The sequence below is a fragment of the Typopeltis vanoorti genome, chromosome 25 (assembly GCF_054136105.1).
Source record: "Typopeltis vanoorti isolate ZY-2024b chromosome 25, IOZ_Tvanoo_1.0, whole genome shotgun sequence".
NCBI classification, from domain to species: Eukaryota; Metazoa; Arthropoda; class Arachnida; order Uropygi; family Thelyphonidae; genus Typopeltis; species Typopeltis vanoorti.
Window position 1 is genome coordinate 35,448,161 of NC_143573.1, and position 12,050 is coordinate 35,460,210.

General features: G+C 36.9%; 1 protein-coding gene across 2 annotated transcripts in view; it reads right to left on the reverse strand.

Annotated features, from left to right (window-relative positions):
• The window catches only part of LOC150092658 (four-jointed box protein 1-like), a 68,047-nt gene that overhangs the window by 22,226 nt on the left and 33,771 nt on the right, over positions 1-12,050 (reverse strand). The window contains exon 2 of one of the 2 annotated variants that reach the window (XM_090414626.1): positions 10,605-10,654. The exons of the other annotated variant lie outside the window; for it this stretch is intronic. The gene's annotated coding sequence lies outside the window, so the exon portion shown is untranslated. The remainder of the gene's footprint in view (positions 1-10,604; positions 10,655-12,050) is intronic. 2 annotated transcript variants of the gene reach the window in all.

A 12,050-nucleotide genomic window follows, 5' to 3' on the forward strand; every position in this document is an offset into this window, starting at 1 on the left:
AGCATCTTTCATTGGTGCTATTCAGCCTCTAAATATAGTTCTTACAGACGCGTACACAGAATGTTAAATTAGCCAGAAAATCTCGATTTATTCCGGTTGGCTGCAGTCCGAGATGTAGGGAGATTATCGTCCTATCCTCATCACTATGAGTATCTCTCCCAACACAGAAACCTCTAGAAGTGTTCCAGTAAACTGAAAGAGCGGACCATTAGCTTCTACTAATTAGTTGCGCAGTAAGGCTTCATTAGCAGACTTCATTAATGGGCCGCGTCAACAGAAAAAAAAAAAAATACGGGGCGGAAGAAAAAAAATTCTTCAGTCTCTTTTGCTTAGGAACACGAGGGAGTGTCAACAGTGTGATAAAAACATCCACCAGTGATTAATGGAAGATAAAGAGTCTCGTCTAGCAATTCTTTCAGCGTGAAGCCATTAATAATTAAAAGAACACAAGCAATTACTTCAGCATGTAGTCATCAGATGATTACCCTACTTCTAGATTGCTCATGTAAAAATTCTTTATTATGCGCATGCGCAATGATTCTTGAAAAGCAAAAGTCGGTGGATTGCGGTTTTATGACATACTGGAGCAAATGGATCGTTTATACTTTCTCATCTATTTCCCACCCCTCACCCCCGAACGATAAATGTGCTTCCCAGATGTTCCAAAGCACCTCCAGGGGAGCATGCTATTCACGCTGAAGTGTACTTTTATCCTGTCCGTCAACTCGCTGACCTTTCCGAGCCACTCATTTCTAATTTCGTGTTCAGTGAAGCAGATGTGACACTAGTCTGGATTCTATCCGATCTCATCTCTTATTCTCCAAGTCTGAGTCCCCTTAAAGACCTCCCACTGGGTACATTACACGGTTCGACAGCTCATCTTTCAAAGTGGCCGACGGCTTCCCCCCTCCCCCCTTCCCGCACTCTCAAAGTCCGTCACCACGTGGGATGATGGACGGAATAAACACCAACCCCTCAGCACCAACGTAAACTACATAATCTTCGATTTCCGACTCTCTTCACCCTCCTCCTCCTCCCCCTATGCTCTTACAGAAATGAAACGCCCTCCAACCATGTTTCTGTCTCTCGCACGTGCTCCCAGTTCGTCCTCTACGACATCGAGTGCATCGGCAGGCTAGCAATGCCCAGATACACATCGCAAAATAAAAGCGATGTCAAAGGCAATTAACATTAACAAGCTAAATGGGGAACAGCACACACGAGTTCACAGGTCTAGCGATGTTCTAAGATAAGCGGGACGAGAATAGTAATAGCTGAGAGATGTATAGGCCGTATCTACGGGAAACCAAACGTCCATAGTTCCTTTCTTATCTCTGATTGTTCAACATGATGTACATTTGGATCTCGGATATTATTGAAAAAATAAACAAGCAAAAAATCTGTAGTCTGTTTCATTGTGATTGTTAAACTTCCACTCATTGTTGCAATACGTCATCTCACGAGACTGCTCTCGAATTCCTTACTGATTAATGAAACATACATGAAAGATACAAGTAGAAACACGTGGAGCATCTATTCAAATATCTTTTTTAAACAGCCTTATATTCTATTTTACGCCTTTCTCATAATTCTGTTGTAGAAGGCGTCCATTAGAAAGATATCCTTAGTTGTTCCGGTGACGGATCAAATTTATTTTCTTAGCCGGCGATCGTAGAGGGGGGAAGAGAATCATCATTCCCACAGACACTCCTTTCTTTTTCTCTCCACCTCTTTGCTCTTCCTCCCGCTTTTCGTCTGTCAGGATTGCAAATGGGCGGTGATTGGATTCACGCTAGTCGTGCCAGGGAGTCACTTGCCGTCTGGTTTTCTCCAGCCCTTTTACAGAAGGGAGCATTGTTCAAAACGGGCCATCGTGTCAAAGGTTACGCACAACACGAAGCTCGGCTTTATTTCTTCCCCAACCTTATTAAGATATTCAAATAGCAAGGTGTGATAGTGCTGCGCCCTAGTGGCAATAGCATGCAAATTAAATTAAACAACCGCCAGACAGTGGGAGTAGTCCGTATCCACTTAAGAAAATTACGTCGAAAATTAAGGTAAGAACGGCGTACAGGAAGTGCACACACATTAGCTCTCAGTCTCGCTTTACGCAGAGACATAAGAAGGATGAGAAAGTCATTAAGTTTTACGTTAGAATGTCCTGAAATTCCTTTGGTGCTACCACGAGATTTAATTCAAACCCTTCCTAGGCATCTGAGTTACTAAGAAAACTGGAAATCCCAAATGTCTTTATTTGTTCATTTCGCAGAACGCGGAACGTTGCTGATTTGTTGGGTGAAGCATAAATGCTTTTCATATTCCCCTTTGTGTGAGGGGAAGTTCTTTGAGTGGAGAGTTATTTAGGGTTATGCTCGCCCTGGAAGGGCAGTGAGATTAGCTGTGTCCAGCTGAGCATAGAATTGACTCTGGTCTTTTGTGTTTGTAGAATTCTACTTCATCGTAGTCTGAAGCTTGCTTGATCAGCGGGTTTGGGTGATTGTTTGTCTTGGTGAAGAATTTTTCTGCTAAGTCATGGAGAAAGGATTGATGTAGGGAATGTTGACTTCTCTGTGAATCTGGGAGTTTCTAATGCACCATGGGGCATCCAGAATCAATCATTCTCTAGTATTTGTTCTGTATTCTCTGCAGCTTTTGAATATTTGTATTCGAGGTGTGGCTCCATGCAGGAGATGATGACTGAGCGTATTACCATCTTGTATACGAGTAGTTTCTTCCGGATATCCAGTTTACTTCTTCTGTTGATCATGGGATAGAGCGATTGTTTTGGATGTCTTCGAGCTTATGTGTTTTACATGATTGGTGAATTGGAGTTTTTTGTCAAGCATAACACCGAGGTATTTGACTTCACTCTGCCGTGGAATCTTCACACCTAGCAGGTATATGTCTTCCTTGATCTGAAACTTTTTTTTGGTGAACAGGGTGGCTGAACTCTTCAGTGGGTTTGTTTGGATCCTCCAGTCCATCAGCCATTTCTTGTCATGTTTTGGAGTCTTTTGACAGCTATATTGGGACTGAGAGATCTTGCTAATAAAGCGGTATCAACGGAATATAATGCTGTGATTGTTCAACTTGGATTTTGAGGAATATCAGCTGTGTAGATAGAAAACATGGAGCCAGAAGAGAACCCTGCGGCGCACCTGCCAGGATCTTGCGTCTAGTTGATACGGTTGCATTTATTTTTACTTGCATGAATCTGTCTTTAAGGTAACTATCTATGATTTTTATACTTTGATTGTTCTGTTTGTGATTCCGTCTGGCCCTGGAGCCTTGTTGTTATTCAAGTGGGTTATGATATTTATAACTTCTGCTGGAGAGGTGGGTGTGATGGGTTCTGCCTTCTCCTTTTGTTCTGTTATGACCTGCCTGACTCTGCTGTGAATCTTGTAGATTACATTGATGTTTAAATTCTCGTAAGAGGGGTCACACTGAGTTTCCAAATTGTCAATCAAAGCTTCTGCTTTTTCTTGGTCAGTGTGAGCTGCTCTTTTCTTGGTGTGAATTGGCGGTGAGTTGCCTTTTAGTGCGGAAGGTTCTCAAGAATTTACAGATGGAGTTATCCTCTCGGTTCAGATTGTTCAGTTTGGTTTCCCAATCTTGATTTCGATGTTTTTGTAGGGCTTCCCGGACCTGTCTATTTAAATTATTCAGAGTTGTTTTATCTTGTGGGACTTTTGTGTTATGGCACCTCTTTCTGGCTCTGTTTTTCAGCCTTATCAGGTCCATAATTTCTTCAGGGATCCGACCACTGGAATGAAAAACTGTAGTTTGTGCGGATGAAGTTAGTGCTTTTTTAATTTGGTAAGTGAGGTTGTTGACAGCTATATCTATCTCCTCTTTGTTATGGATAATGGGTGCTGGGCCAATGTGGTCTGAGAGCGTTTTGGAGAACCTAACTTTTCCCATGATATAAAGGAGTGTGAAGGAGAGAATTATTCTCGTGTACCGAGCTTGAGCAGAATGGGTTGTGATCAGATGATAATTCGTTTAGCGTTTCCAGTTGGTATTGGTATCTGATGTTTCTGAGGATTGCGATGTCCAGTACGTCTGAGCTTCCATTTGGACTGTGATGAGTAGGCTCTGTGGGTCCGGCTATAACAATAGAATTTTGCATTGAGTAATGGTTTAGGGTGCGGCCAGTCAGTCTCAAACTTTGCCATGATAAGTTTTAAAACTTCTAATGACTCCTCCTTGTTTAGAGTCTTAATCTGTTCCTTGATGCCTTCCATACCAATCGGGAATCTCCTGGAGTTATGTAAGGGCTACGAAAAAACCCTTCAACAAAGTAGTGTAGTGAGCCTACGATTCAGTTGCTTTTAGTAATTAATCAACAATGGCGATTAGGCCTATCGAATCGCCCAATTACAGTCCACTTACCTGTGTTGTTAACTTGCTGTTCTTGTATATAATTTAAAACTGTAATCGCGTCTCTGACAGTTAATCTAGCAGCTACATTACAAAAGCAGAGTTTCACATATTTTATTAACACGTTACACCAGGGGTCGCCAAACTTCTTTGACAGTCGACCCCCTTCAAGAGTTTCTTGACTTTTTATCGACCCCCTCTATTTTACTATTACGTAATTATAATAGGATAAGCAAAAAAGACGCTTGTTGGTAAATACGTCATTTTGGCCTACTTGATTGGCCTCCGTAACTATTTTCATGACCTTGCTCCATCTTACAAGTCCTATTCATGTCACTGTTCCCACGATTCACTCTTAATTGCGTTGTCATTCAGGATGGAGATAATTCAAGTTAACCGAATTAAATATTATTACCCGTACAATGATGTCTTATATTTTTCTATCGACCCATGAGCCCGAATCGACCCCTAACAATGTTACATCAACCCCTGGGGGTCGATATCGACTACTGCGTTACATCGACCACTTCGTTACACAATCCTTAAAATTCATTGAAACACTTAATGCTTATGGAGTGGTACAAAACATCGTGTGTAACGAAAAATCTTAAGTTCTTAAAAGAACTGGGAGATGGACTGAGTCATTGACTCTTTATCCCATCATCTGAATGAAGAAAATCTGTGTGGATGGGGTGTTATTGAGCTAAAAACTCTAGTCCTGGCTGGGTAACGTCAATAGCCGAGCCTCAGTTAAAACTTCATTGGCTACAGCATTGCCATTCGTTACCCTGGAAGTCCTAAAAAGGACTTTTTCATTCCTTGTCTACAAAACCTGCTACCGAAAAATCATTAACATTAACATTAACATTTCTGGCTAGATGGGTGAAGCAAAATTGCTTTTCATATTCCCCTTTGTCTTGTAATGGAAGAACTTTAGATGGAGTGTTTGTGAGCTATATGCTCGCCCATTGAGGTTAGTTGCGTTCAGCTGAACTTAAAATAGATTTTGGTCTTTTATATTTGTTAATTTCTTCTTCATTATATTCCGAGGCTTCCTTGATTAACGGGTTTGGATGGTTACTTGTCTTGGTAAAGAACTTCTGAGCTAGATCTAAGAGAAGGGAAGAGATATAAGGGACATTAACTCGTCTATGGATCTGGGTGTTTCTTATGAACCAGGGAGCATCCAGAATCATCCTCAGGCACTTATTCTGTAATCTCTGAAGTTTTAGAATGTTTGAGTTTGCGGTGTGGCTCCAAGCTGGGGATGCGTAAGTGATAAACGGTCTAATTACCATCTTGTAAATTGTTACCGAAAAATCTTATAGTTCTTAAAAGAACTGGGCGATGGACTGAGTCCTTGACTCTTTATCCCGTCATCTGAATGAAGTAAATCTGTGTGGATGGAGTGTTATTGAGCTAAAAAGCTGTAGTCATGGCTGGATTACCGAAAAATCGTTTTTGTCTTAATTGTTTTTGTCTTAATTTAATTATAATATCATGATATGGAATATTTAAGGGTGTAACTAATATATTTAAATTTTTTAAAATTTATTTCATGCATAAAATATAACAAGGTAATATTTATCATTTATAATAAAGAAACAAAAGATTTATTATTATTGTTTTTGAAAATAAAATAAATTTAATTTATAAATCTTCTATATTATATAAGAGTAGAATGAATAGTTCACTTTCGTATATTTGTCACTTACTAAAGACATACATATTCATCGGATGTATGAATAACAAATATCTGAATGAATCTCAAATTAAAAATTTTAGTGAGACTTTAGAAAAGAAAGTTTCAAAATGATTATAATACCAAAAAAAAAAAAAAATGTAGATAACCCGATCTTTTTTTTTTTTTTTTGTTTTGAATTGGGGAAGAACTTTTCTCAAGTATGCTAATAATGACAAGCGATGGGCATATTTATTATTTAAAAATTTAGATATTATTCTAAAAACATAAACTTAATATATGAATTGGATTTCATCTTTACGAACTACATCCATTTGATTTTTAAGAGCTACAACAACCAGATTATTGAAAAAAAAGGAAACAAAAATGTAAATAAATATATGTGGCGCGCCCACGCACGATATATAGCTTTTACTTAATATTATATATAATATGATACAAATTATATTATATTATATGAGATTGATATTAAAGCAAATATTAATTTGTCTACTTCGCATTTGTGCGTGTATATTAATACTTAATCCTTCCTTTGAGTATTCAATTATCTAGAAGAAGCCTTTATAAACTACCTTTAATAGTTACAATTCTAAGATTCAATCTATAGCTCATTTATATGTTACAAGATGGGAGACGTCAAGTATTTTAGATGTGTGGCCTATAAGAAAAAATACTGCTGTCTGAGACGAACGAAATCTTTAATCAAAAAACACAAAGAAAAGGCAACGATAGCGACTCTTCAGAAGATTGTGAATATTGAAATAACGCGTTGAGTGGAGAGGAGGAGATCAAAATGAACTTGCTATGCCTTACTTTAAAAGTTCAACACAGCAGTGGTTTAGCTTACCCTAAAAATATTTTTTAACGCAAGCCTTAATTCAGCTGTTTTTGTTTAAAATACAAAATATTTTTAACGTTCTACTGAATATTATTACTCTCATATTAGGCTTAACTCACTCCATTTAATATAAACTTTTGAATTCCCCCATTCTAACCATTTTCAAAATCCGTCATCAATCATAAGATTCATTGAGTATTATTCGCATTACGCCATCAATATATCCATATTGATTGTTATCCAACAGTAAGTTTTATATGACTTCTGATTTATGTGCGTCCACTATAATCCAATTTGCAATAACATCCGTTTTGTTTGTTAAGTATCAATATCTTTCTTCCACGCCTCTATTCATCTAAAATAATGTTCTGGTTACTTCTTAATTTAAATGCACGATTCGCCGCCGCATTCTTATTGTAAAGAATAAAGTGTGAAGAAAAAGATGTTTACAAAAGGTAACAAAGGCAGCCGCAAACCCACCTCCCCTAAACTCGTTTGCCCCATAATTGATTCGTATAAAAGCCGGGAGTCTTGCCGAGCCGGTGTTCAGAATAATTGATTCGTTTGACGAATCTGAGAAAATTATGGGGATCTCGATCTGAAAATTGTTTTCGTCTCGAATGTGTCGTTGCTGGAGGCTACGTGGCAATTGAGAAGGTTACTTCAGTAGTTCGACCAGCCTCCGTACATTGCCGAACACGGACACAAACGACTATATAATGAACACGTGTTCTGAAAACGAGTCTTGGATCTTTGAAGCTCCGCAAGAGTTTCTGATTGGCTAATCGATATCACGTGATTGTCATGACAATTTCCTATCAAAACTTCAGAATTTTAAGTTGAAAACAAATCATTTTCTTTTGTTTTTAGCTAAAACTTCTTCGACCTACGTTGGCAATCATAAGAACGAATTCCGCCCCCCCCCCAACTCCACCCTCAGCTGTTAGAACGGTGTTATGAAACTTGTCAACCCTAAGAGGCGTCTCTCTCTCTCTCTCTCTTCTTTTTTTCCTAGAGGGGAAGGCTACATAGCTGCACCCCTTGTAATTTGTAAAAACGGCTTTCAAGTAAACGAGGTCATGACCTCGGGACAGCGGCGCCGCATTTCTCCAAACTGGTTCCTAGAACTTCACCGCAACCGAACGGCCTGAATGACGAGAGGGATGGTAAAACTGTCAAAAAGTGGCGTTCGCCCCCTTACGAGACGTGGAAAAGAAAAGTACAGAAACACACGGAACATGAGGCGAGACTGGCAAAGCAAGAGGGGGGACAGAAAGGTCAAACGAACGGATTACAAAGCAGGATATTGCACCTGGCATCCCTCAAAGGAGCAAGTAAGCACAGGGAGTGACAGAAGAGAATAAATTGACAAGTACAGCGAAAAAATAAGACGTCGGGTTAAGAAGATAAAGGAGGGAAACGCCAGACCACGAAAGTGGGAGAAAGAAAAATAGAGAAACGGAAACACAAGTAAAACAAAAAATCGCGAGCCATCCAAACGGTTTCTTAATGCGAAAAGAACACAATAAAAGTGAATCTCGTGCATACTGACTTTACCCACTGTTTAGAACATATTAATCCACATAAGGAAGATTTAGTCATACGAAGAGGAAAAAGACACCAAAATATCGAACTTTGTCAAAGTAAATGGCATGATAAATAATATATTTAAGCCATCCCTGGTATAAAAACACACTAGAATCAGACTAGATAATGTCTTGTCAAAACCAACTCTACTATACGGAAGCGAAACATGGATCATAAAAAAAAAAAGATGAAAAACGAATTCAAACAGCAGAAACGAAGTTTCTCAGAAAAAACAACAAGCTGTACCAAGTGGGACCATAAAACAAATGAAGAACTGTTACAATCCCTGAAAATAAAACCAATTAATTACTACATAAGACAGTGTAAACAAAAATAGATAGAACATTTAAATCGAATGGACAACAGCAGACTAACAGAAATATCATACAGATACAAAATAAGTAGTAAAAGAAGAATCGAAAGACCAAGAAAGAGATGGCATGAGACGGGAACAGGCCACCTGGCCTAAAATCCATGTTAGGAAGAAGATAACGAAGATTCAATGATCTTGATATACCTGCATCATTATCTTTCATGCACAACCATAGCAGTCTCAAACAGTTCGATTTTTGTTGTAACAATGCATTTCCTGTTTGTAATACTACATTATGGTCTCGTCCACCAGATTTTAATCGGTCTGTATTCGAGTTCCTAAGAGTTTTTCTAAGAGATTTTAATAACATAATGTTATTCTAATGTCAATCTCATATATTTGCGTATTTTCATTCAAATAATCCACTTGGTAAGTTACACTTAATAAACCTCTATCCTTTATATATGACCGAAAAAAATTGCCAGCACTGAGACTCTTAGTACCAGGATCGGAATCATTTATATTCATTTGGATAGATATTTCGGTCATGTTTTAAAATTTCTATTTTTTAAAAATAAGAATAAGATTCATTCCCATATACTTTAGCATATATTCAAGTATCTATTTGGTTTATCCAAAGAAATTCCACTTTAAATACGCATTGTTTTAAAATTATAGCGCGATTAAAATTATAACTTAAGACTTTTTATTATTATAATGCTTTAGGAATAACTAAATAAGAATAGGATTTTTAATCATAACAGGTTAAGCCATCATCCAAATGGAAAGTTTAAATGAAAAATCGAAAGTTTATAAATGAATAAATAATAGGAAATGAGATAGCAGGGATAATAAGCAGAATTTCCTTGTGTTAATAGTAATCTCTTGTCCAATGACATCGAAAGAAAAGCGAATTAGGAGAAAGAGAAAAAAAGAAACGGATTCAAGTTGAAAAAGAAAGGTATTTATTTCGAAGAAGTGGAGTCAGCCGACCAACTGAAAGAAAATAGTGATTAATGCTGCAAAGAAAGAATGTGGAAGAGGTTTTTTTGACCAAAGCGCACACGAATTTCTTGACAATTCGAACAGAAAGCAAAAGATCTTCGGAAATGTCTATTAAGGTATGTGAGAAGAAGAAGAACTCAAGGAAATAATGAAGAACACAAAAAAACTAAGGACAATACAAAACTAGTGTTAAAACTAAAACAACGAATAAAAAGGAATCTTGGAATGACTTCGGCGAAATAAACGAAGAAAATAATTTTAAGGGGAAAACGTTCGAGTATTTAAAAATGCTAAAAAAAAGGAACATGTACAATTAATTTAAAAAGTGTTTGAAGTTCTTAAAATAACCTAAAGATATACTAAAATCTGTGGGAAATTAGCATATTGAACGTAAAGAGACAGCAGACAAGAAATGAAGATATGGCAATAGAGAGAGAGAACAACATTAGAGATGTGGAACTAACGGCCTCTTTAAGATAAACAAAAGGTGGGAAAACTTGTTCGATTTTGTTGGTCGGAATTAATTAAATACATCGATAAACAAAGAGCTATCCTATTCCTGTGGTGTATGATATTAATCTATAAAACGAAGCAAATATTTAGAGATCATAATTATCTATGCCCAATCCACTTTTTTTTTTCTGTTTATTACGTCCTATTGCAATCGACCGATGAACTCATTTTCATTCATTTCAATTGTGTCCTTCAGAAAAAAATATCGCCGAAAAAAGAAAATCAGTTAATATCTAAAGGTATGTAAAATTTCTAAGACTCACTCTGTTTCGACGCTGTCCTTCGAGGAGAAAGACCTGGGTTCGAATTGCGCCTACAACAACAACAACAAAAAAAAAGCCTTTATCGGTTTCCATCTGAAGAACACAAGCAATTTAAATGCAACATTTATTACATGCATAAGGCTAACCATCCTATCCTCGAATAATAATGGATTTGAAAATCCAAGGGTATGGAAAGCCTATGGGTGTATAAGAGCCTACCAAAACTATAGGAAGAAGATAAATTTTTATGTGAACTCAAAGAATTTTGAAAAAATAAGTAATGCTGAGTTGAATTCAATATTCCATGTTCAAATTGTTTTATAAATGCCTTTTAAAACTACGATAAGACAAGTTCGTGTATTCATCTCTTTCATTCTATTTATAATTCTCAATTCTTTTAGACATGAAATGGTGCCAAATGAGTACTATCTCCCAGAAAGGGGAGATTGTACTATCTACGTCTATCCCTTTTGTGGAAGATAGTACTTTATAAATCAGCTAATCTTTCCTAACTTTTGTAACTGTATACACAACATGTACATACTTTTTTTTAATAAGTTTAGGAAATTTAGGGACCGTTTTTTAGTTATCTTACTTTAGCTACTTAGGTGGCACCTTGTGAATATGTCAGTTATTGTTTAATTAACCTTTGTACTTGTACTGATGATGCCTGTGATACTCAGGTGAAAATTCTACTAATAAAGAATATTTTATGTGAGTTAATTCCGTTATTATAATTGCAAGTAATATCTAGAACAAAAATTAATTAATTTTATGTCTTCTTATATGTCCTAAAAGAAAAGATATTTTCTGAAAAATCATTTTTGTTCTAGATGTTTATGAGAACTTTCCAGACTCTCATCGTACTTCTCGGTTGAAGTACAATCTGAGAACAACGAATTCCATGTTATTCCATGATATTTTTTCCTGCCTGTGTTCGTTCAGTCACTAATATCCGGTACACTCTTTTATGTATTTAAAATATATATCTCACACGAAGTCATTTGCATCCAGGTATCAGCAAAGTTGAGGAGAAATTTCCCTTGTAGACTTCATTGCAGCTGCCAGTGTTTCGGCAGTAACTCGCTTAAAGATTTAACGCAGTTCAATTTCGAAGATTTTTTTTTCTTTATCAGCCGAAGAGAGAGAGAGAGAGAGTAGATTAATCATGTCCTGCATTCCTTATGACATGATTAATGACCCTAATAAAAAATCATATTTTACTCATAATGATGACCAGGTGATGGTCCAATGCACTGTTGACATTGAAGCGGGTAAAATTCAATTCGTAGTTTTACCTTCGACCTGTGCAAGACATACGTATGAATAAAGAAGAACATAAAACTGCATCATTAAAATTTTTCCGGGGGGGGGATAGAGAAGAAATATATAAAATTTTTGATTTGACCTATAAGAGAGGTGTTTTTTTGCAACAAAAAAAAAGAG